Genomic DNA, 25,688 nt, shown 5'->3' with positions numbered 1-25,688 from the left:
CACCAAAGCGCTGCCCCGTCTTTGTTGCTCCTCGTGTCTGTCTTTCCCGAGAGCTGCAGGCCCCTGTGCTCACGTGGGTACTTCTTATCCCGAAGACTTTTCCTAAAAACAAACCCTTAGCAAGCACTGACTATGATAATTTTGTGTGTTGAATTGGACTAGAAAAGAATTTCAGCCACATTGTCATATTTACGGGCGTGAAGTTTTCATAATGTCACCTTGTACGTTTTATTGACTTTCACCAAAGTGTCACTGTGTGCCCATTGCTTCCCTCGTATCCTGGGCGTAGAGAGGGCACCTCCATCCTTCGGGAGCCTGGAGGAGGAGGTGGTGGTGGTGACGGGATCCCCTCGCCAGCCCTGCTCCGTGAGCCTGGGCGCTGTCAGGGCTACGTAGTCCATCCCCCAGGGCTCACTGTCCGAGGGCAGAGGCAGGGGGGTACAGACTGATGGGAGAGGCAGTGGGCTACGGGGGGGACTTGGGGAGGCAGGGGAGGGGCTTGTCTTGGAGAAGATGGAACCACACTGGGCAATAGGGGCTTTATAGATTTTGTCCACTGGAAAGACTTTTAAGGGTTTTTTTTTTTCTTTTTTTCTTTTTTTTGACTTCTCTGGTTTGGAACATGCTCTTTTAAAAGTTATGCATTAAAGGAGGATCTGCATAAGAAAGTAAAAACACAAAGGCGCTCCCCCAGTTCCCATTCCCCGGAGGGGCTGGTGGACATTTGGTGAAGGGCGTCGCTGCACGTGCACGCACAGGAGGAGGGACGCAGGGAGCCCGCGGTCAGCGGTCAAGCGAGGTTCTGCCATACGTGCTTCTCTTAGAACATGTATCAAGTTTAATTTTGCCTGAAGATAACAGAGACGAAAGTAAAATAGAAGGGACTGCTGAGCTTCAGATGAACGTTTCTAATTAAAAGAGATATTAGTGACATAGCGATGCCTCCAAGGTGATGAAAAATAATTCTGAGATTCCTAAGGTTGGAGCCGAAGGCCGATGAAAGCCCACGCTTTCGCCTTTCTGTGTACAGATTGCGTGTGTTAGGGAACTTGAGGACTATGCCTTGCCGTACCGCCTTTCTCCTTCCCCTGCCTTCAGTCTTTTGTCAGCTCTGATTTTAACGTCATCAAAGCTGCTGTCATGTCCGTTCACTCTGGAATGAACTCCCACATTTGTGTGGTCCTGGACGTCATCAAAGCTGCTGTCACATCCGTTCACTCTGGAATGAACTCCCACATTTGTGTGGTCCTGGATGTCAGGGACCTGCCACTCAGCCCCGTCCTGTTCATGAGGGCTGCTCCATCCCTAGGTTATTTAAATTCATTTCCTGGTTGGCTGGACATGAAACCAATCATTTTTTTCCTAGAAGAACCCAGCTGTCTTATTCCCCGAGGTCCTGGGAGCTCTGAGTGTCTGTCTCTTTCTGTTAATGCTCTGCGTCTAGGGTGGGCTGCCTTTCTTCCCCCCAGACTCCGTGGAGTTTTCTCACCATCTCTGGCCTCCAGGGTGGGAGCAGTGAAGACCTGTCCCCCACCTTTCCTGCCGGCTGGACTTGGTGACTGAGTATGTTGCCAAAAGGGCTGCTGGGGTGGTGCACGTTCCCTGAGTCCTTTCATGGTTAGGTGTCAGCCTCAGGGCTCTGCAGCTGGACGGCTCTGTGGCGGCCCCGCCTTCTCTCCCCAGAACTCTGTGCCTGGTGATCCCTTGTCTCCTGCGGCGCTGATTTTGGCCAAGGGGGACTCCAAGCCAGTCTGGTGGTTCTCAGTGTGTTGGTGAATTATCTACCTAGATGGCCAAGTATCATTTCTTTAAGCCTGAAAACCAGCACCTTAACCAGGATATGTCTTGGTGTAGATTGTTCTGCATCATTTCATCCTGAAACATGATATGAGATTCTGAGCTGTAGATTCACAGGCTGTCTCTCCTACTCAGTCTCCCCTTTTATCTTTGCCCTTTTATCATCTTCGCCCCCTTCCCGGCTTCCTCTGCCTCCCTTGGTGATCGTGGTTTTTCCTCTGTGTCAATGATTCCGTGTTAGCTGTTGCCTCTTTCTTGATGTTTTGACTTTATATAGCCTTTCTGTAATGATGGTGTTTTTTGCACTTTGTTTCCTGGAGCCTGCCATTTCCATTCTCATCTTATTTTCTTGCTTTATAATCTTGCCTTTGAGTCACTGTTTTCATTGAATTTCTGTTCTTGTTATGTCCTTCCCAAGCAGGACACAGATGGGACATTTTCTTCTGTTCCTTGGGCAATGTGTGCTTCCGTCCAGGCCGTTTGTCTGTCCTTCACGAGCCGTGTCCCCTCCCTCCCTCCTTCCCTGTCCCGCTTCCCCTGATGTCTCTCTCCCTCTCTCCCTTGTTCTTTGCTTCCAGATTCTTTCCTTTGGCTGGCATTGGTGTTCTAGGCTGCACATTTGAAGTAGATGCTGAAGCCAGCCACACCCCAGACCAAGTATATCAGAACCTCTGTGGTGAGCCCCAGGCGTCTGTCTTTCTAAATCTCTCCAGCTATTTTCAGTGTGCAGCTAAGGTTGAGAACTGCTGCTCTAATGTCTTAAATTATCTAGGAAAATGAGAAAATCACCCACTGTGTAAGTTTAACCCTGCTCTAGGAGAGGGTTATCCATATATGAAATGTTCTGAGTTGGGCACTGCCTATAAGGGGCTTGTAAATGTCCTTCAGTGCAGAGGTGGTGACGTGGCCTGGGGGCGGGGGTCTTCTCCCTCCCAATGTCCCTGGTTAAGTGGCCCTTTTGGACCTTCCTGAGGGCTTCCTCCTGCTGCCTGGAGACCTTGCACGGGCTGCAGAAGGTACTTGCTTTGCAAAACACCTCACTTTGCTTCCAAACAGTTATTCATCTGCAGAAAAAAAGTCTTTTCCCAAGTCAGCCCAGGTTGCATTTTCGAGCTTCTACCAAAGTCAGTGCCCGAGCCATTACTTTAAAACCAAACTATGAATTGTTCATCCCTCACTAATTCCCAGATGGAAATCGTTTTTTTTTTTTGTTTACTTAACCTAAAAAATTCACATTTCGCCTGTGGCTCAGCTGAAGGAATTTTAAACATTCTTTGAAAGCTGTAAAGATGAGTTGGGAGCGAAAGGACCACTCAGATTTAACTAGCACTGTCATTTTTTAAAGTGTACCGTTAAGTAGAGGGGCACAGTCTTGAATGAGGGATGATGTCCCGCCACCAGGAGAATGTTAATTTCATTGGACGCATCGCTCGAAATGAATTTGTGGTTAAGGAACAATTTCTGAGCCACGTAAAGCCCCATTACCATGAGAACAGCATTATGATTCAGTGCACCCAAGATTTATTGAATATTTAATTTGACCAAAGAATTGTGCGTAGTGCCAGCGGCTCACCCTGGAAAACCACCTACCGCAGGGTCAGGTCAGACGGCTGGAGAGTCGAGCTGGGCGGCCCATGTGGCAAAGCATTTTCTAGGGTAAATAAATCCAGGACGATGAAAGCTGCCCCTTCTCATAACCGGAGAACGCTCACGCTGTAGCTGGAAATAGCACATTGTGATTTGTTTGGTTTAACCCAAGTGCTTTCAACTTCCTGCCCCTCTTCTCACCCCACGTCCCAGCCACCCTCTTGTAATGTTCCAACTTACACAGAAGAACAAAGCATCACGAAAGGTGTGTGCTTGGAGGAGGCAAGGAGTCCAGCTCAGCCTGCAGAGAGGAGACCGTCGTCTTTAGAACTCTGCCCTGTCTGCCCCTGTTACGTGGCTGGGGGTGGAGCCTGGGACGCGGGATGTGGACACAGGGCTCTGACCCCCACCCGTTCATGGTGGGCAGTGTGCTCTCTGGAGCTCAGGTTCTGTTCTGTAAATGGGGGGCCACTCCCTGCTCCACCACCCGCTTCCCAGGCACCAGGGGGGCGTGTGTCTGGCCCCCGCGTGGAGAGGATGCCGTGCTTTGTGTGGTGCCTCTTGAGGGTCTCCGCAGACCCCCTGCTTCCCACGTATGCAAACCGTCCTCCTTCTCGTCCGTGCTCTGCCAGCAGCCCATGGCAGGTGCCAGCCCGTTCGAAGGGAGCAGCTCAGATGGGCTCCGAGTGAGGAAGCGCGTCATCACACCTGTCAGAATGGACGTAACTGGGGAGAATGGACTTCAGGTGACACTTAGGAGCGTTTGAACGCAGGGCCTTTGGTCACTCCTCGTCTTGAAGCCCAGCAGCCCTTTCTCTTTCCAATGCTGCTCCCCTGTGTTCTGGGGGGACAAAGAAGGCGGCGAGTCAGGCGGTGCTCTGCACATGCAACGCACAGAAGTGGAGAAGGATCGATCGACTGCAAGCTGGGGGTGGCACGTGCCCCGTGCAACCGGGCTGCTTCGAACTCTAGAAACAAAATGCTGTCCTCTAGGTTAAAAGCGGAGTGAAAAAAAGAGTTTGAAAAATGAGACTTTCAGACTTAATGGAACTTTTCAGACATCTGCTTGCTAAACTCACAAATCGATGCCTTAAGAATGTTTCTGTGTTTTTCAGTGTGATGTTTTGGAATTCACATACCAGTGACTCTGTTTCTTAAGCTTCCGATGAAGCCAAGCGTTTTGGGGGTGCCTGAGGGAGACGAGAGCTGCGTCCCCCAGTTACCGGGGTCAGAGGCAGAGCCTGGGGCCAGCTGTTGGCCCTCTGTGGTTGGGTGTTTGAAGTTCATCTAAAACAGTTATCACTTAATAATTACTGTTAATTAAGTGCTGTGAGGTTCTGGACGCGGTCTGGGCCTCTGCATTGCACACCCCCCCATAGGAGGGGGAGGAAGACGGAGGCGGAGGCAGGCGTGGGGCGGGTGCAGTTCTGAGTGATGGGTCCACGCACATTGTTAGGCTGTTTTCTCTGCTTTCATGCGTGTTGGAACATTTCTATAAGAAGCAGAGTGGAGGTATATTACCATGTAGATGGAGAAATAAAAACCGGCCTAGAGATAACAAAGAAGAAGCATTTTCTAGTCTGAATCAAACCTTGGGGCACTTTTCTTTCTGCGGAGTAGAGGGCTGGGGCCTGGCCTTAGGGTTCTGCTGGAGGAGAACCTCAGGGTTCTTTCCTCTGGGTCTGTTTCAGTCTTTCCTCAGGGTCTGTTGTCTGGTTGTAGGTTCCAGCATCAAGTCCGATCCAGAGCAATCTTAGCAATCGTGCCACGAGAAGGCAGTTTTACCAGAGGCTTTCGTGTGCGTGTGTGTGTGTGCACGTACGTGCACATGTGTATGGGCACACAAGTGTGTTTGTATTTGCATGTACACATGCACGCATGTGTCTGTGTAGGCACATGTTTGTGCATACCCTCATGTGCACATATGTGTTTATGTGTGCAGGCAAGGCACAGGCACACACAGGCAGGCATCAGAGTGCACATGTGTGTGTGCATGCTGTGTGGGCACATATGTGTTCTTGTATGCATGTGTACACACGTGCACATGTCTGCATATGACTGTGTGCATGCATGTATATGCATTTGTGTGTGCAAACACGTGTATTTGTGTGTGCAAGTGCCTGTTGTGTGCATGTGTATTTACATGTGCACATGTGTGCATGTATGTGTATGTGTATGCGTGCATGTGTCTGTGTGTGCCTGTATAAATGTGCATTTGTGTACGCATGTGCATGTGTGTGTACATGTGGATTTGTGTGCATGTATATATGTGCATGTGTGTGTGCACATGTTGTAGGAACATAGCTGCTCTTCAGTGCTCAACAAAGAGCTAGCCAGGCCTCCTATGTGACGGGCTCCGTAGTGCAAACTAGTTATGAAACTGAAGCAGGTGCTTTTCTGACACATAGTGACTGAACATTTAAGCATGTAGATAGTGGTTTGCAGTCATCACTCGTCTCTTTACAGTTTATTCCTTTTGCTATGTTAAACACAAAGTAGAACTGAGCCCACCCCCTGCCTCTGCCGTAGCCATAGCCCGGGTGGGTGGTTGGTGGCAGCTGATGTTTCTTGAGCACCTACTATGTGCCAGGGCCTGGACAGGGCTTAGGCTCCAGCAGTGAGCCAGCTGCACTGTATCTAGTTTGAGCAGCAGGGTGTTTCCAAAGGGCAGGTAAAGCATCGCGGAGACCAAGTGGTTGTACTTCTTGGGGGACAGGCCACCTGCCTGGAAGGCCTTCCCCCCGTCGCAGCACCGTGGGGGGTTTTGTGGGAAACACATAGCTTCTCCCATCAGGACCAGTGAGAAGGCCAAGTTCGCTAGGGCAGTAAGTCATATGACACGGGTAAAAGTGCAAGCGGCCGGGGCAGGGGTGCAGTGCCCAGCAGTGGCCGAGCTGGCCGGCCTGGGTCCTGAAGCAGCCGGTGGGTGTGGAAAGGCCCCCCTGTGCCTTCTCCCTGGTGACGTGTTCAGGCATGTCCTAGGCTGCCACGCCCCTCAGCTGTCACCTCTCCAGGAGAGCAGCCCAGGCCCTCCTGCCCTGTCATTGAGCTGGCAGTGTTTGCAGAGACCTTTCTGGAAAGCAGTACTGGAGGCAGCCTCTTCCTTCATCTGCGGGATTCAGAGTCTGGATTGTCAGCTGCCAGGAATCCCGTGGGTGCAGGGTGGAAACAAGCATGCACACTGTTCCTTGCTGGAGGGATTGAAACCCTTAGACTTGGGGTCTAGGGCCCCAGTAGGCCCTGTGCAGTTATGTGATGCCCATAGGCCCGGGTGAGAGGGGCGAGCAGGGGTGTGTCGCTCACAGCGAGCCCACCCAGGCCTAGAAGAGCAGCCCCGCCTGGGCCGGCACAGGAAGCCCTGACTCGGACCAGAAAATGACGGAACCAACGGATGAACCTCTGCCTTTCCCTCACCGTGCTGTACGGCAGCCGCAGGGCTGTCTGCTCCACCATCAACAATTCTTGATGTTCCGACCTTGCAAGTGTCGTGATGAAACGAGTAACAATCACTCACCGTTTGGTTCTGCTTCTCTTCTGGTCCAACGTCAACAATTCTGAGACTGGCTCATCGGCCGCTCTGCCCTGGTCAGACGCTGCCGGCCCAGGTGTGGGCCTGGTGCCCCTTCTCCGGCACGTGGAGCAGCCCTGGCTTTGGCTCATGATGGGACACAGGGCCTGGCTCGTGACCTTGCTGGCGCTGACTGACGGCGCCGCCCTGGTCTCGGCTGGCTGGACACGCATTCACCACCTGCGCGTGCTTGGGCCCCCGCCCATCTCCAGGGGCTCTTTGCTTTCAGATGAGCCTGGTGACAGGTGTTGGACCCTGTCCCCCTACAGAGTCAACTTGTGGTCAAAGGAGGGTAGAGATGGAGAGAAGTATCTTCTGCAGATTCATTTAGAAAATAACTTTTTCAATTTTGGCTTCCTTAGTACACCAGATGGAAGAGAGGAATTTTTAAAAATCAATTTTCCACATTTCAGCCCCTGTGGCTTTTCCCCGTGAATCTAGAATCCCCTTGTCCGGGAAATATCCACCCAGGACTTCCCTTGGAGTTTCCTTACATTTGGGTCTCGGAATTGAAACAACAGTATTGTGTTACACAATACCTTTTCTGAATTACTGATGGCATCTTATAGAAGTAAATTACATCACCTGCATAGTCATACAATCCGACGGTGTCGGTCTATTTCCATCTTGTTGCTGGCGGGGACGGCGCACTGGCTGTTTGAACCGTGCGATAGATCCTCGAGGGCAGGGGAGTGCGCTGAAGATGCACCTTTCAATAAACATATTAGATCGTTACAGTTTGTTTATGATAGCAGTTCGCTTGGATTATACAATTATTTTCTTTTTCATTTTGCAGGACACTTTGATGCCGCCCATGGATTTCCCCGTATGCTGCACCGACACACGGCCTGGTGAGTACGGAAAACTCATTTCCAGTGTTGACTCTTCCCAGGTCAGCAGTACCTCCAGAAAGAATGCTTTCTGCAGAACCTGTGACTCTCGTCCACTTCAAAAGGCTGGGGGGCTGGTTCTTTCCAAACATGCGGCAGAAGTGGGGCTATGGGTGCAGAGCCGGAAGCTTTCGCTCCCTCTGTCCATCTGACCCTGAGCGCCTCCCCCTCCCTTGCTGCCTGGAGAGGCCGGGAGCAGGTGTTGGGAGATGGGAGGCTTGTGGCCACTGCAAAGCCTGGAGTGTCTCTGGTTCCGAGGTGGCCGCACTGAGCTGGGCGGGGGTGGGCAGGGGCCTAGGGCGTGTGGAAGGGAACCGGGGCTGCAGGTGGACACCTAGCTGGTGAGAGCTCTCAGGACCACGTGCTGGGGTGACTTCCTGGTACCCGGGTTTTCTGGAAGCACTCAGAGCATCCCAGGAGTACAGCAGAGGTCTGGCTTCTGATTGGATGAAGAATGACATGTGACCAGGCACCCCTGGAGGCTGTGTCATTGCCTTCAGAACGCTGGTGGGAGTCAGTCTAGAGCTGTAAAGAGGTTCAGGAAGGGTCTATGGCATGCCTAGCACTCACCGTGTGTGTCCCACCGCTGGTGACAGCCGAGGCGATTGTCTCAATCTATCTTGAGCAGAGAGAGAATATTCCCATTGTTCTCCACCACTTTCTCGGTCAGCCTTGTCGTCGTTTGTTCACACAGCAAGAGTTTAACCAGATCCTGTTTTTGTTCACTCGAGACGAGACCTGTTCCAAGCTCGGGAGACTCATGCTCTCCAGAAGGACCAGTGTTAGGTGAGCCTAGAGAGAGTCGTCAGAGCGCGGTGGTTCAGCAATTTCTGTGTGTGCCCAGCAGCGGGACTGCTCCCAGGTCTCGAGGGATGACCCTTTCTTGGAGGAGTTACATCTGTGTGTGTATCGCTGTGAAGGGGTGGTTCCCGCTGGTGTGTTCTGTGAGCGGAAGGGCCCAGGATGAGGTGCAGACCGGGGCTGGATCGGGGAATAGGCTCAGATGCCTCCAGTCACGATTCAGACTCCAGGAGGGGACGGTCCAGTCTGAGACGCAGGTGCCACCTTGGTGTGGTGGCTGCGTGGGCACCGATGCCACGCTGGCTCGTGTGTGACTCCGCCTCCCATCGCTGTGGGTTCTTGGAGCCCACGGGCCCCAGGCGTGTCGGGAACACATGGTATTTCAGGGTATCGGCAGTACAGAGTGTGGGCCAGACCTGTGAGCGATCGGGGCTGACGGCCACAGTCGAATCCCAGCTCTGCCCCTCGAGCGGGGCTCCGTCTTTCCCTGCCTCAGTTTCCTCAGCCGTAAGATGGAAACGTCAGTGACGCGTGTCTCATGGATTTTTCAGGAGGATTAATTGGGATAAATTACATAAAGCCCTTAGAGCATGTGCTTGCCGCATGGTAAGTGCCCCATGGACTGAGCTATTGTCGTTCTTTATATTCTGTTATTGAAAATCATCATCTCTGATACAGATGTGCTCTCTGGGGACCTCATTTCCATATATGGAAGCAGCTGTATTTTTCTTTTACTATTCTTTTCTTGAAGTAGGTCGTAACCAGAACATGCAGTAAGTATAGCCACCGAAATTTAACTAAAAGCTGCAGTACCCGGTTAGCGGACTCCGGATAATGAAGCTTTGGGATCATCTCAAGAGGCTGTTCAGATGCAGTCCGTCCTCACTGTTAAAATCCTCACAAATACCTGAGCATGGTTAGTGTCAAGTAACAGTAACACCTGGAACTCCAAGCACGAGCTTCCAGCAGTTTTGATGATGGGAAGTGCCCGGGGGCCCGCGTGACCCGTCTACTCAGACCAAGGGGGCAAGAGCTGGACTCACCACTTCCCTCTGGGAAGCCTTTTCTCTCATGAAATGACGTCACAGCTGCCCATCACTCTCGCCATGAAGTCAGGTGTGCTGTCTGACCTCTGTTAACAAGCGGTGACTTCAGGCCCAAGAAATGTACCGCCAACTTTGAGGCAGAAAATAATTTTGATTCCAGGCCTGCCCGTTTCCCCAGAGCAGGTGTCCCAGGGGGACCCTGACGTGCGAATTTCCGGGAAGAATCTCGGTCTGTGGGGTCAGGTGGGTGCCCAGGCCAGGCAGGGTTTAGGCCCTGCTTTGGCCTTCGCTCTTTCCTAAGGGGTATCAGGACAAGGAAGCTTACTGACAACTGTGTGTGTGTGTGTGTGTGTGTGTGTATGAGTTAGGTCATTGACTGGCTGCTCAAAATCAGTGACAAATGGGAAAAATAGACTCTTTCATTGCAGTTCCCTCCATTGGACACCCAGCCTTGAAAGCTGAATGTCCTCATTTGCACATTGTAAGTGCTGCCACCTGGGCAGGGGCAAAGGTGGCCCCAGCTGAGCCCTGCACCTGTGGTCCTGCTGCCACTTCTCCTCTCCTGCCCGAGTCCCAGAAAACCCCCATCTCTCCTGCCCTCTGGTTTAACTAGAAGTCAGGCGTGTGGCTCGCTGGTACCTTCTGACCTGTAATTCAGTCTCGGGTCTTAGCTGCTCAGCAGCCCAAGCCATCTTGACTGGTTGGGGTTTGAGCTGCTGTCGCAGGTTTTTTCGCGGAACAGTCGTTTGAGGACCGGGGTGTCTGGGGAAAGAGCAGGGGTCCTGGGATGTACCTGACTGGCTTGGCCTTTGCTCTCCTGGTCAGTGTGGTTGGGAGGGAGCCCTAAATGGAGCCCCGGGTCTCCTGGCCCTGGGGTGGCACGTGCAGACGCATCATCAGAGCCCAGGGCTCCCGGGCCCTCCCGCCACACAGAAGCTGTATTTCAAAGTCCGGCCCTGGGATATGTCAGTCCTGGCGCCTAGTTGTAGAGCTTCCTGCCCGGTGCCCCACTGGTTTGGGAGCTGGGAAGAGCAGTGGACCCCTGCCGTGTGTCTTGGAGACATCGCGGGTGTTGGGCCAGCCGGGTCCTGGAGGAAGACAGATGCACCCTCAGACTGCGTGATTTCAGAGGAGTCTTAAGGAAAGGATGACTAAAGGGTGGGCGGAGTGCAGGGATGGGGCAGTGACTGCCCCTGAGGTGGGGCTGTGAGGTTGGTCAGCAGGAGGGTGGGAGGGTGGAACAGACAGGAAGGGGAGAGAACCGTGGATGGAAATGCAAGCGGGGGCAGAGGCTTGGAGCAGCTTCGTCCTCACCAGGGGAAGCATTTAGCCCCAGAGCGTCCTGCAGGGAGAGAGCAGAGGTGGGGAGAGGGAGTGAATACCCCAACCTCGCTCTCCTTCCTTCCTCCCTCCTGTCTCCTGGCAGAGCTGCCAGTGGCTGATCCCAGCTGGATGGGGTCATGGAGCCTGGAGATGCGGCAGGTGTAGACCTGCTCTGCAGAGTCTGCAGGAGAGGATGGGAGTGGGTCTGGGGGATGGAAGCCGCTCTGCTGATGGGGGCGGTTGGGGGGGGGGCTCCTGAGCTTGCACTTTCTCTGGGTCCGGCAGCCCTTTGCTCTTGCCGCCTTTGGGAGACAGATTTGAGGTGTGTCAGCCTCTCGGGCGAGTCCCAGTAACTATGCGCGGGCTGCCCAAGCTGGGGACTCCGGTGTGAGCGGACGGAGACCCAAAGCCTCGGGACCCCGCGTGCTGGTCACAGGAGTCCGCCGGGTGGCGGGAGGTGCCCGCCGCCGCTGGACACTCGTGATTCAGCTGAGTCCACTCCTGGGTCTCATGCACCTAGGTGACCAGTCACAGAAACAGCAGGGTTGCCCCAGAGTGTTTCCAGAAGCTGGGTTTATAAGTGGCCACATATCGATGAGATCTGTGAGAAAAAGCTGCCAGGTGGGCCCAGCGCGGCGGAGACCTGGCTCAGACCCAGAGGCGGTGCCCGGGAGGCGTCCGGTAGGGACAGTGCAGCGGGGCTGCAGGGCCACGCTGAGGATGGGGCCCCAGTCCACGGCCAGGTGTCGGAACGGGGAAGGCCCAGGCTGACGGGTCCACGCAGGCCTCTGAAGAGGAGCCAGGTCCAGGAGCCGCAGGGCAGCTCATTCGCAGGGCTGAGCACGCGAGCTGGAAATTGCAGGTGGTCTGACTGGGGTTGCGGCTCACTGGCTCCGGGCTGCCTGTCAAGGACCAGGTGTGGCCTGCCAGGTGCCCTGGTATCTGGTGTGTGTAAGGGTCTCACCCGACCTGGTGTCGCCCTTGACGTTGACCGAGCACTGCTGTTTTCGATGCTGTGCGGGCTGCCAAGGGCTTGGTCAGTGCTTTCAAGGGTATTTACATCCAGGAGGGAAGATTAGATGCATTTATTCATGTTCATAGGAGAAGCCAAAACAGGGGAGTTGCGAACGTGGGCTGAAAACCAATTGCGGAGGAGGGGGCATTGGTGGCGGTGAGGGGGCGGTATTAGCTCTGTTGCCTGGAAGGACAGGAGGGGAGTGAACACGATTCTTTGTATTTTAAAATATACATACAAAGCAGCGTATAAAAACATAATGTGCCCAGTGTATGAGTTTCCTGGGGCTGCTGAAACAAATGACTACAAACTTAGAACAACAGAAATTCATTCTCTCACAATCTGGAGGCCAGAATCTGAAATCAAGGTGCTGGCAGGCTGCACTCCCTCTGAGGCTCCAGCGGAGGGTCCTTCCTGTCTGTGCCAGGTTCTGGGGCTCCAGGCGTCCCTGGGCCTGTGGCCCCATCGCCCCCATCTCTGCCTGCCCTCCTTACCGGCCTTGTGCTCTTCCGTCTCGTAAGGACACGTGTCCCTGGATTTAGGGCCAACCTGGTTAATCCAGGATCGTCTCATCTTGAGATCCTTAATTTCTTTACATCTGCAAAGACCCCCTTTCCAAACAAGGTCACATTCCCAGGTACCAGGTGTTAGGAGGTGGATATACTTTTTTTGTGGGGGTGGGTTACTCTTCAACCCGCTACACCCAGTTTAAAAAAGGATGAAATGAAGAGCAGCAGGGGCAAATCAGAACATTCTGGAACCTTACAAGTTCTCAGTGTGGGGTAGGCAACCGTTCCAGTTTGCCCAAGACTGTTCTGGTTGTAGCACGGAAATTCTCACATCTCGGGAAACTTCTCAGTTCCAGGAAAACGGGGCAGGTGGTCCTCCTGCATCCATGAATCCAACCTGATTACGTTTCGCTGTCTCTCTCCAGCTCCCCACCTGCCAAACACTGTCCTGAAATTTAACTTCATCCCTCGCTGTTCCTTATGGCTGGGCCACCTCGATGTGTACTGCTAAACAGTATTTCATTTAGGTTTCTCTCTTCTTGAAGTTAAAAAAGTAAGCATACCATCTGGAGGTTGGTTTGTCTCTTTGCTTGACATTGTGATGTTGAGGCTGCCTGTGTCCATGCCTGTGACTAGTCTGTTTTCACGGCAGTGTAATAGTCCCTCCCGTGTACACCACACTTTATTTTCCCACTTGTAGTTGGTAGGTGGACATTTGGGTTGTTTCAGCCCTTGTAAACTCTGAATGACTCTGCTCCCACATTCTGCTGGTTTCTGGACAGCTGTTCCTCAAAGATGTACACTGAGGGCTCTTTTTTGGTTGGAGCCTTGATAAGTACATGTGCAGTTTATCAGGTGATGCCACGCTTCCTGAAAAGTGGGTGCAGCTGTGTGCACTCTCCCCACAGGAATCAGAGCTCCTGCGGTCTGCATCCTCTCCACCCCTGGAGTCGCCAACTTTCTCCCACCTCTTCTCCAAAGACAGAGTATTTTAAATACTTTACAGGTCATACTAAGTTTTAATATCTGGTCAAGAATTTCCCCCCTACCCCTGACAACCATTATCCTTTATCAGGAGTGTTTTTCATTTATTCTTCCACATACAACTTAGAAAAATCCTTCAAGTTCTATATTAAGGACAAACCTGTTGGAATTTTGGGTGGACTTACATCAAATTTGTAGATCAATTTGAGAAGAGGTGAACATTTTGGGGACCTCGACGTTTTCTAAGGCCGTGGTTTGCATCTCCACTTCCCTAGGTCTTTGTCACTTCTTTTCAATAAAGTTTTATAATTTTCCCCACAAGAGATGTGAATATTTGGTTATATTTATTCTCAGATACTTTGTAGTTTTGTTGCTATTATAAGCGACATTGTGGAGGTCCTAAAATGTGTCCAAAGATTACTTGATTCTTGTCCCTTCGGGAGCTGGGGCTTCATTCCCCCTTCCCTTGAGCATGGGCTGGATTTACTTATTTGCTTCCAATGAGTAGAGTCAAGTTGAAGTGACGATGGCAATTCCAGGGCGTGAGCTGTCTTGTTACGGCAGGAGGGGAAGGAACCCCAGGTTCCCCACTCCATCTTCACCGTCGGGACCACTCCTCCTGACTGTGGGGTGGGGATGGGATTCCAGATCCCCACTGGGCATCCACTGATGCCTTCTTAGCTGAGGTGTGGAGTGTGGGAGCTCCTCATCACTTCTCCCCATGTGGTCCCCACGAGAGGACCACAGAGGGCTGGGGAAAAGCAGAGGATGGGAAAGCGGTCTGGAGGAGGGTGGCCTTAATAACGCTGGATGCTGGCAAAAGTCCTGACTCTGTCCTGGGTCTCCTCTGACCCACCCGGCAGGGAGGGGAGGTTACTGCCCAGGGCGGGTGGAAGTTGGTCCCCACTCGGCCTTTGCTGGTTGGGTGGGGATTGACCACGGTTTTTCCTGTGCTTGGAGAAGAGCTATTATTGTCTGACCATTTTCTACCTTTTTATTTTTTTTAATGAAGTCTAGTTGATTTGCAATGTTGTGTTAGTTTCAGGTGTACAGCACAGTGATTCAGTTACATGTACATATATAGTATATATATACTTTTTCAGATTCTTTTCCATTATAGGTAATTACAAGATATAGAATGTATTTCCCTGTGCTGTACAGTAGGTCCTTGTTGTTTACCTATTTTATATATAGTAGTGTGTATCTGCTAATCCCAAACTCCTAATTTATCCCTCCCTGCTTCTCTCCCCTTTGGTAATCGTAGGTTTGTTTTCTGTCTTGATGGGGCCTCTTTCCTGGTCCAAGACTGGAGAGCAGCTTTGGGCGGGGCTTCTCATCGCCTCCGGCTGGTGTTTCCAGGAGGCTGGCTTACTCAGCTTTGAATCGGATGCTTTCGGCGAGCAGGAAACACAGCCCCCTCACCCCTGCTGCCCTTCAGCTCCCCGGGGCCCTGCCGCTCTGCCTTCTCTGAACCTTCGGAATCTCCTTACCTGGCCTCACACATAGTGGCCAGGTCTGTAGTCACACTTAGCAGGAGGGCTTGTAAACCTTCTCCGTCTTTCTGGATGTGGAGATCATTGAGTTTTTAATTTTAATCTTTGTATTTTTCACTTCTAGGAATTCTATTTTTTCATCTCTGCTCTTTGCTTCTATTTTTCTCTTATATTTCTTTAAAATATCAATCTTAATAAGCTTTTGCATGCCTGCTTCTGTTGCTTTTGCTGCTTCTTACTTATGGCAATTTATCTCCTTATTTGGAAGACAAGCCGCTCTTCTCCCTTGACTTTGTGGCATTCTTTGAGAGGTGTGTTGAGGTTGACTTCCTCCAGAGAGGTTCCATATTTACCTCTTCCTCTTGTCTGGGGCATTGCCACTAGGTACCAACTTAATTTAAATTTCCTGCTCGAAAGTTTTTGGATTAATAACAGAGGTGATTCAGACAGCAGACTGCAAGGGGACTGGCTTGTGGTTTTCAGGGAAGTTTTTCTCCTTCCCCCGTGTAAGGGCTGAGACAAGCACCTTCCCTTGCTGTCTTCTGCATGGGGGCGGGGTGCGTAATTCTTGCTTATACTTAAGGTGGACGCACCCTCTGGAACCCTATATTTACCTGGGAAGCTCTTTTGTGATTCTCTAGTGGTCCTTGGGTTTCCTGTTCAGCCAACACGTTAAAATAACATAGATCTATGCACCACTTTAATGTTTCCAAGACGAGGGCCATTCGAGTATCCATCCTGCCACGCTGCTGGAAATAGGATGGCAGTGGGACTTCAGGTGGTGGGGTGTCAGAGTCAGGCTTTCCAGGCAGAGGGGTGTCTTGCCGGAGGCCTGGAGGGGGCACATCAGGGCAGCTGGACGGTCTCCTTGGCATTGTGCTGGGATAAGAGCCTGGGACAAGCTGGGAAAGGCCTTGGAGACCAGGCTGGGAAGTCTGGAGACTTTTCACAGGAACGGAGGACCCAGTGAAATGATATTCGTAAGACAAGAGGAGGATCTGGTGGGTGAGGGTTGGGTAGATGTAAATGGGGAAATGCAGAGGATGGAAAAAAGATCTGAGAGGGAGCAGGCGAGGTGCTAAAACTCGAGAGTGGAAGGAAAGACCAGGTAGGAGGTATTAAGCAGACACAGGAATGACAGAACTTAGCAAGTGATTAAACCTGTGGGCGAGGTGTTGGTGAATCAGAGGCAGCCCTGAGAGTCTGGCGCGGCACCTGGGGGTGGGTAGCATCTTACAGGAAAAGGAAAACCGGGAGGAGACCTCGCCTAGGAATGAGATGAGAGCCATCCTTCCGGGACGGGTGATTTGTGAAAATGGCGGAACACCCCAATGGGGCTTAGCTAAGTCGATGGGGAACGTTTGGTGAGGACCAGAGGGGCTGGACCGAGAGGGAATCCCCATCCCTGTGAAGCCTGTGACAGGGTGACCTCGTCTCTAGGGGAGCATCCTCCTCAGGGGCTGTGCGGTGAGACCCACAGACGCCTCCTTCACCTCTGTGAGCGGGGCCAGGTGTGAGGTCAGCGGAGGACGAGGGTCTGGCCATCACCTCCTCTCTGCCCACACCTGCCTTCGTGGGAGGGCGCTGCTGGCTGGTGTTCTGTGTCTCCTCTGTCTCATATTCCAGGAAGCTTGTTTATGTCAATCCCTACCTGCCTGAGATTTGCAAGCCCTGAGGAATCTAGAAGTGGGGCCCCCCTGCACTTTCTTCGTTGGACCTTGGGTCCAGCGTTTTTTGTGGGTTTTTTTTTTTTTGGCTTTCCTCTGTCCCCACCATGAAACCCAAGTCCTTCTTCTCCCTTTGCAAGACATGGGGAAACCAGAGGCCAGGTGAGGCAGGACGTGGGCTGCATCCTCAGGAATGGGGCCTGGTCATCCACGTGATGGGTGTGTGGTGTGGGGAAGGGGAGAGCTTGGAGCAGGACCAGGCACGCTCTTCCCTCGGACCCGTGACTGGAGCCTGACGAGCTCGTCTCACTGCTGGACAGATGACCAGAGTTCATCTGTATGAGGGGCAACACCTAGAGACGGTTTGTAAAGCACATAAGATCTCAGTGGGACCTCACCTCTTCTGTGATTCCAGCTAATCCAGCTCTGAACGTCTGTGTGTTCTGGTCCAGCAGGGCCACGCGGGCACCTGCTCTCCACCTGGCCACCCGCTCCCCACCTGGCCACCCGGGTGATACGCGTCCAGTTACGGCCGCAGCAGCTGCCAGGGCCCAGGCTGACCTGCTGCAGCAAGCCCCATTTCACAGGCAACGGACCTCGCTATTTTGCTGTGATTATGAGAGGGTGAGTGCCGGGGAAACATTTCCACTCAGGATTTGGGGTAACATTTCATCGTAATGGATCATTTCTGAAGTCCTTGATGAAATAGACTCCCAGGTCTCCACGAAATGGAAAAATTACTTGGACCCTGTGGCAAAAACAGCCTTTTCTGTCTGAAACAGACCCTCAAGATGGAGGCTTTTCCTTCACATTGTGGAGTCTTGCCCTCCCGGGGGAGAGGAAGAGTAAGTGTCAAGTTCCGTATTTTCTCATCTGGTGCTTATTTCGTGCTCAGAAATGTTTATTTCGGGGACGAATGAGTGAGTTCCTAGTGGGAGCTGCTGGACCCAAGGGACTGTCTCCTCTTTGTCTGCCGTTCCCGTGCTGTCCTGTTCTTTCTAATTCCTCCACCATCCAAGATGTGCTGTTACAGGTCAACCGAGACACACTAACGTTTTCAAAGTTTATTTGCACAAACATCGGTTCGAAGCGGGTAGCAGCAAACTGGAGGTGATTGGAGTCTTCCCCGAACAGGTGTGGGAGGATTTTCTACAGAGAAGATGCAGAAGCAAAGCAAGAAAGTGACCTGATTGGCCACAGCTCAGCAGCTGCCCCAAGTGGGGAAGGCTCTCTGGCTGGCTGTGGTTGGACCGTATATAGACTCGGACACGCATGAGAGGAGGTTTATTATAGAAACTGACTTCCTCTGTTATGGACGCCAAGAAGTCCCATGACCTGCTGTCTGCAGACTGGAGGCCCAGGAGAGCTGGGGATGTAGCTCCGTCCGAGTCTGGAAGCCTGAGAACCAGGGGAGCCGACGGTGTGAGGTCTAGTCCAAGTCCAAAGGCCAGAGAATCAGGAGCTCTGAGGTCCAAGCTCTGAGGGCAGGAGAGGAGGGGCGTGCCAGCTCGAGTGAAAGCACATGTTTGCCATCCTCCGTCGTTTTGTTCTATTCAGGCCCTCAGTGGGCTGGAGGAGGCCCATCGCGTGGGTGACTGTGGTGGTCTTCACGCACTCTATTGAATCAAATGCTAACCTCTTCCAGAAACGCCCTCCCAGGCACACCCACAAACCATGCTTACCAGCTACCGGGTCATCATCCCTCAGCCCCAGCCCAGTCAAGTTTGCACAGAAACTTGACCGTCACATGTGGGAACCTCCTTAGCCGTGTATTTCAAACGGGGTCACCAGTCAACATGCAGACCCCCAGGCCCCACCTGCCTGCCCCGGAATCAGGACTGTGGGAGGAGGGATCTCACCAGCACTCGGGTGATTCGCACGCACGCTGGAGGTTCCCGTGTCTTAGCAACGCTGCTGGCCGAGAGCCTCGTGTTCCGGACAGCGAGGGGCCGAAGCCGGGCACCACACTGAGCGTGGCAGGGTCCCAGGCAGGCCCTCCTGGCTGAGCCGCATCCAGAGGTGCTGAGAACTCTCAGAGGGGGACTTCAGTACCCACTGGGTACCGACGCTGCCTGTGGGGCTCTGGAAAGCTACTGACGCCTGGGCTGCAGCCCAGAGAGTCGGGATGTGTGGATCTGGGGAGGGCCAGGCACGCTGACCTGTAAGACCTTCCCCTGTGCTGTTCACGGGTGGCCGGTGTGGAGAACCACTTGTCTCTGAGTCAGGTTTTGGGGCCCATCACTGGGTAAAGGTGGAGGCAAGTGGTGTGCTTGGTGTAACAGTGCTCACCAACCTCACAAGAGTCACTGCCGTTTGGGGTGCCGGTGGGACTGTATTCCCTGTCCCCTTGAATCAGCCTTGGCCATTTCTGGCCAGTGCGTTGGCAGAAGTGATGTCACTTCCAGGTCGGGGATGCAGGTGCCGGTGAGAATGACCCTGCGCGGAGTGTGAGTAGGGATGCCTTGCTGCCTGCGGTGGCCGCGGTCTTCAGCCTGTTCATCTCTGGGTCAGACCCTGGCTTCTCCTGACAGGCACGCCGGGCTTCATCAACAAGTCCTAAAACTAACGATTGTTCTGCGTCAGAAATGCCCTCTTCGTTACCTCCGTAGACTAAGTAAACGGTGTGTTCTTTTTCTAGCCTTTCCTCCTGTTTTGTTTCTAAAATGTCACCCATTGATGGATAAAGCCAGTCTTCTGATGCTTAAATGCCTTGCCTTGCCTTGTCAAGTTAGTGCGCTGTAAAACGCATTCAGCTCATGGAACTTGGTTATTCAGTTTGTCCCTAGGAAACAAGTGTTATGTCAAGCAAAAAAATCCAAACTGATTAGAGCAGATGGTGGTCTTTTCTCAGGGAGAAAAATGCCTCCAGAAAATTGATTGATCCTTGAATGATATGTGTGCTGGAACTCTGTTCTCTTGACTTTTACCAAGGGAAATCTCAAGTTAGGGAGAAGGAAGAAAATTCACCACTTACTTTAAAATGCATTTTTTTCCAGGGGAAAATCTAGCAGCCGTGATAGCTATGTTGCTTTCTGTAAGAATTTTTTCAACGTATATAATACATTAGACTTACCAAAGGCTTCCTGCCAGGGCGAGTCTGCATTAGGGAATGATGATTCTTACTTTATTTAATTCTTGACTGGAGTGATGGCCAGGCTGAAGGCAGGGAGTGGAGAATGTTAGGAAAATAGAAAAGAATTTATTGAGTTCAGGTGTCCTGACATTTGCATTTTGTGAAATTTCTGTTCATACTTCAGGGAAAAATAATTTTAACATACTAATAGGACTTCCCTGGTGGCGCAGTGGTTAAGAATCCACCTGCCAATGCAGGGGACAAGGGTTTGAGCCCTGGTCCGGGAAGATCCCACATGCCGCGGAGCAACTAAGCCCATGAGCCATGACTGCTGAGCCTGTGCTCTAGACCCCGTGAGCCACAACTATTGAGCCCGCGTGCCACAACTACTGAAGCCCACGCGCCTAGAGCCCGTGCTCCGCAACAAGAGAAGCCACCGCAGTGAGAAGCCCACGCACCACAACAAAGAGTAGCCCCTGCTCGTCGCAACTAGAGAAAGCCCGTGCACAGCAACAAAGACCCAACGCAGCCAAAATATAAATAAATAAATGTTCCTTTAAAATAAAATAAAATACTAGTAAAAGTAAGCAGCCTTTACAAAAACTCAATACATATTTAAAAGTTAGGTTGTTTTTTAAGCTCTGAACTATTTGGGGTTGAATTATTGTATGGCTCTTTTTCAAAAGCCAAAATTCCCTTGACAAGGGGCAATTTGCTTTTTCTGAAATATTTTATATGAAGTTAACGTGTAGATACCAAAACCTCTGAGAATATAAGAGGAGCGAATGTTGACAATGACTTGTGCTTTCTTTGGTCCAGTTGGAGGCGTGGGGGGAATGCGCTAGCTGGTATTCTAGAGACGCTTCCACAGCAGATGTGCAGGACCTCTCATCCCTTATGTTTGCATATTAACTGCCCCAGCCCAGCAGGTGCTTTCATCCTTGGGAAAGCTCAGAAGCAGAGGGAGCTGTTTCTGATGAGCTCCCTGGGAGGATGCTTATGAGGGCACAGAGTAGCGTCTAGGAAGGAGTGTGAAAGGTGTGCTTTCACCTTTACCTTTACCTGGGGCACTGGCCTTCCTGGGAGCGGGTTTGGGCGGTGGAGAAGTGCGTTCCCACTGGGGAAGGAGCCGAGCTCCCATCCGTGAAGCCTTGCCCACGGTTCTCCTCCCTCCCCACCTCAGTAATACAATGGAATATTACTCAGCCATAAAAATGAATGAAATAAGGCCATTTGCAACAACATGGATGGACCTAGAGATTATCACACCAAGTGAAGTAAGCCAGACAGAGAAAGACAAATACCATGTGATATCACTTATTTGTGGAGTCTGAAAAATAGTACAAATGAACCTATTTACAAAACAGAAACAGACTCACAGACATAGAAAACAAATTTATCCCCCCCTTACCAAAGGGGGATGAGGGGGATTAATTGGGATTATGGGATTAACAGAGACACACAACTATATATAAAATAGATAGACAACGAGGGTTTACTGTATTGCACAGGGAACTGTATTCAGTATCTTGGACTGAAGTATAAACTAAAATGGAATGAATAAAAAAAGAACATAGATATATACATATGTACATGTATAACCGAATCACTTTGCTGTACACCTGAAATTCACACAGTATTATAAATCAACTATACTTCAATTAAAAAAAAAAATCTCACGGGCTCACCTACCTGAAGCTGCTGCCACACTTTTTTTTTTTTCGCATCGTTTGTTTTATTTAAGGGCTTGTGACTGACACCTATCCCCAACCCAGCCCCTCCGTGCTCTACGAAAGCAACCAAATATGAAAACAGGCTTCCCCCCCAGTGGCCTGTGGGACTGTGGCTTGACTCCCAGGCCACAGGCCTTCGAAAGCAGGGAAGGAGGTGGGCGGTTATCCCAGTTCAAAGGGATAAATGCTGGTGAGGTGGGTGGGGGCTTGGAGGGTCCTAAGGGAAGGAGAGGAGCGTGATGTGGGACCGGGGGAGGCAGGGGCGCACAGAAGGCTGGTCTCTGCAGACCACAGCCCGTTGGGTATCTTTCAGCAAATCTGGGAGCTCGGCTCAGCAGGTGCCCGTGGGGTGGCACCGGGGCTACGGAATCACCTTTTTTACAGCCCTGCGGCCTCTGCTTTCTCTTCCTTGGTGAGCAGACTTCCAAGACGTAAGGGGAAAACCTCGCAGCCCCCCTTCCTCTGGAGTCAAGCCCCGGTCTGTGCTTGGCCCCAGGCGAAGGGCAGGAGCTCTGCTGGCTGCCCTGGTGCCCGCTGTCCTCTTTGTCCACACTCAGGCAGCAGCTTTCCCGAGTGCCGGCCCAACAGGGATCCACCTGTGGTCTGCAAAACAGTGGAAAGTCATTGCCCTCTGACCATCTGGGCAAAATCCCTTCGAAGGGCCTTCCAAAAATGAAACATGGTAATGAGAATGAATTGTGGAAAATGGCCCGTTTTGTCTTCTGTTTGCCGTTCTCTTAAACTGTTTAATTGTATTGGTCATGTTGTTCTCAAGCATTGGGGGATGAAAAGCACGCCAGGGTTTGCTTCCATCAAGGCCTCTATGTCGATTATTTCCATTTTCAGTTTTAATGCAGCGTTTACTCTTGTATTTGAACAGCAGCACGCCTTTCTGCTGTCGGCTGAGGGCAGCCCGTGACAGCTGGTGAAGGCTCTGACCCACAGTAGACAGAGCTGCGTTGGAACCATTAACAATTCAAATAGTAGGGCTCCCTCAAACCCCACACTTCCATGTGCATTTGGAACAACTCTGGGTGTTTCGTACAAAAGCAGACGCCAGGACTGGCATGTGATTCCCCCGCCGTAGTCACTCAGCTGCCACAGGGTCGGGGCTATGAGATCGGGGAGGTTTCGCGGGCACCCACAGGACAACGCAGGAATCTAGATGCCAGAGGTCCACCGGCCCTAGGCCCTGGCGGGCTCTGCATCCTTCCTGATCGGGGGCTTCTTTGTGTGTTGTGAGCTGTGCTCTGCTTGGTGGGGGTCCAGGACTTGGTGGGTCTCCTTCCCAGGTCCCCTGCCCACGGGTCCCACCCAAGAGGCAGTCGCTTTGCAATCCACCCCCCACCCTGCTGCCCCAGGAGCCAGGGTGGCCGGAAGTGATCAAGGTAGTCGGCCATTTGTGTTTTGTGCATGTGGACTCATCTCCCAATTATTCATTTTGGTACAAATGTTGGACTGGACTCAAAATCGATTGATGACATTTTGGGGGAAATCTGAACTGGGGATTTTGAGGCGACCGTGATGTCGTTTTCCCCGTTCACTGGTTTGCCCTTCTTCTTGGGACCTTTTGCCTGTCCTGGCTCAGAGGCGGGGCCACGGGGCTGCAGGGTACCGGCTGCTGTGTTCACGGCGGGAGGAGGTGTTGGGGGTCTTCCATGGCCGGCACTGCTGTGGGGAAGGGAAGCAGCAGACACCCGTCAGGGGACAGTGGTGGCCGCTCCCTGGCCGAGGAGGGACAGCCTCACCAGATGTTGCGTAGTCTCTGTGCTCTCTCCCTCCTTCCTGGTAACAGGCGAAAGGGAGAGTCTGCCAGCCCTGCCCCCAAGGGCGTGCGGTTTTGTGACTGGGGGACGGGGTGTGTGGCACCTTCCCCCCGGGAGAATAGCATTGGAGTTAAACTCGGATGAATATGGTTTTACTGCTCTTTAGCAGTGTAACGATTGAACTCTTCAAGTGTAATTTCTAGAATTTAGAGTTTCAGTGTATTTAGAAAAGGATCCCTCTTATTAACGTGCGTTTTTACTGCTCTGGTCAGAGGCTGCTGATCACACACCTCTCTTCCCATGTTCTTGCTCTTTCCCTCTGGCAAGTTCAAGTCCTGTAACCACAGGCCGCCATTTCCCTACCACTCCAGGGTCCGTGGTTCTTCAAAAGATGTTTAAGTGTTTCCCAGTCAACCCATATAGTGCAGTGGTTTAGAGGTGAGACTCTGGGGTCAGATTCTGCTGGCTCACTTCCACCCCTTTCCAGCCCTGACATATGGCCTTGGCAGGCATTCCTCTGTGCTTCATATTTATGACTCGTAAAGTGAGGTGACAATAGTACTCCCAACTCAAAGCCTCACTGTGAGGATTAAGTGAAGCAACACGTGCAAAATACTCAGGCCAGGGTCCAACATAGCAAGAACTTAATAAGAAATCCTGAATATTATTGAGTCCAAAGTCCCCCATCATACATATTGACAATTGAAAACTCAAAAAATTGGAGATGAACCAAGCAACAATTGAGATGATTGCTACCACGTTTCCATACCTGGTGGTGGTGGCAGATGAGAGCTTGGACCGACCACTAAGAACGGCTAGAAGAGCTGGAAAAGGAATCTGAAAATTCCGTTTGAAAGCACTTTCAGACCTGTCAGGTTCCAGAGGAGGAGAGAGATGCAGAAAGACGAGCCTGTGATTTGGGGCAGGTTTGACCCTGGGGGCGTCTGCAGCATCTGAATGTGGGGTCTCAGCGGCCGGGAAGCCGAGCAAGTTTTCAGCAGGTTCTGGGGGCTGGGAAGCCAAACCTTAAAGTCAAATTTGGCAGTGAAAAGATGCGGTTGTGATCTCTAGGACAAGCACAAAAAGAGTTGTACGAGAGTATGAAACTATGAGGCTAATAGAGATAACAAAGGGAAGAATGAAAATAATCTAATGAATCTAAAAGATGGCACAAAAGGGATACAGAAAGAATCAGGACAGATAGAAAGCAAATAATAGGATTGTGCATTCATTCCAAATAGATCTGCAGCCCCTAGGCTTTGGGTTGGGACCTCAAAGGTTTATAACTCAAGCAAAAGGATAAACCAGAAACAGAGGAGCCCACACAGACTAGCTTTAAACCACCTCAGTCTCTGATTGGATTACAGATGATCTATGATTACCACCTAAAAGAAGAAGAAAAGGACATACTCTCCAAAGGAAAATACATCATTAAAATCCTCAAGTGATCTCTGCTATTTTTTCATGTGCAAAATTTTACATTTCTTAAAAACACACACACACAACAGCTAATGTATGAGGAGATAAGAAATAATGAAAAATCAAAAGAACAATAGGCAAACAAAGCAGATACACACAGTATCCAGGAAACAGAATGATCAGATATGAACTAGAGTTATCAGATGCAAAATTTAGAAGAGCCATACCTAATATATTTACAAGAATAAAAGATAGGAATGAAAAAAATGGCAAAGAGTTAGGAACTATAAAAAGAAAAAAATGATAATTCTAGAATTGAAAAGTCCAATAATTACAATTAACCATCAGTGATTGAGTTTACAGCACATTAGACAAGTGAGGAAAAAATCAGCAACCCTGACGTAAGGTTGGAAGAACACATCCAGATTGAGTCATTGAGAGACAAAAGGATGGACAAAAATAATCCCCAAAGTGGTAAAATATTAGGAGGAGCTAAAGGAGATAGGGAGTAAAAAATGGTTGAATATTGGTATTTCCTCATGGTTGAACATGACACATAAAATTGGGGCTCAGGAGAGAAGAGTGGGAATAATAAAAGACACTACATGACAAATTCAGGGAACACTATCAAACTTGGGATAAATACAAAGAAAATCACACTTAAGCACATTATAGCAAAACTGCTAAAATAAAAAACAAAGAGAAAATCTTAAAAGGAGCCCAAACCAAACTCCCCCTCCCAGCACATTACTTTCAGAGGACCGACAATAAGATTGACAGCTGACTTTTAAACAAAATGATGAAACTCAGATAATAGCAAAAAGATAAGTTTAATGTGCTGAAGGAGAAAAACTGCCTCCTAGACTTATACAAGCTGTGACAACATCTTTGAAAAATGAAGGCAAATAAAGATTTTTAAGACAAATGAAAAATCAGCAGAGGCAACAGTGGAAGAAATACAAATTATTATTATACAAGCAGAAGAAAAATGATCTCAGGTAGAAATTTGGGGATACG

The 25,688-nt window shown here is 50.9% G+C and overlaps 1 long non-coding RNA gene across 1 annotated transcript in view; it reads left to right on the top strand.

Annotated features, from left to right (window-relative positions):
- Positions 1-25,688, top strand: part of LOC132350896 (uncharacterized) — a 476,060-nt gene that overhangs the window by 235,918 nt on the left and 214,454 nt on the right. The window contains exon 3 of the long non-coding RNA XR_009498040.1: positions 7,749-7,803. This is a non-coding gene — a long non-coding RNA (uncharacterized LOC132350896). The remainder of the gene's footprint in view (positions 1-7,748; positions 7,804-25,688) is intronic.

The sequence above is a fragment of the Balaenoptera ricei genome, chromosome 16, assembly GCF_028023285.1.
Source record: "Balaenoptera ricei isolate mBalRic1 chromosome 16, mBalRic1.hap2, whole genome shotgun sequence".
Taxonomy (NCBI): domain Eukaryota; kingdom Metazoa; phylum Chordata; class Mammalia; order Artiodactyla; family Balaenopteridae; genus Balaenoptera; species Balaenoptera ricei.
This window is presented reverse-complemented; position numbering and strand designations above follow the sequence as displayed.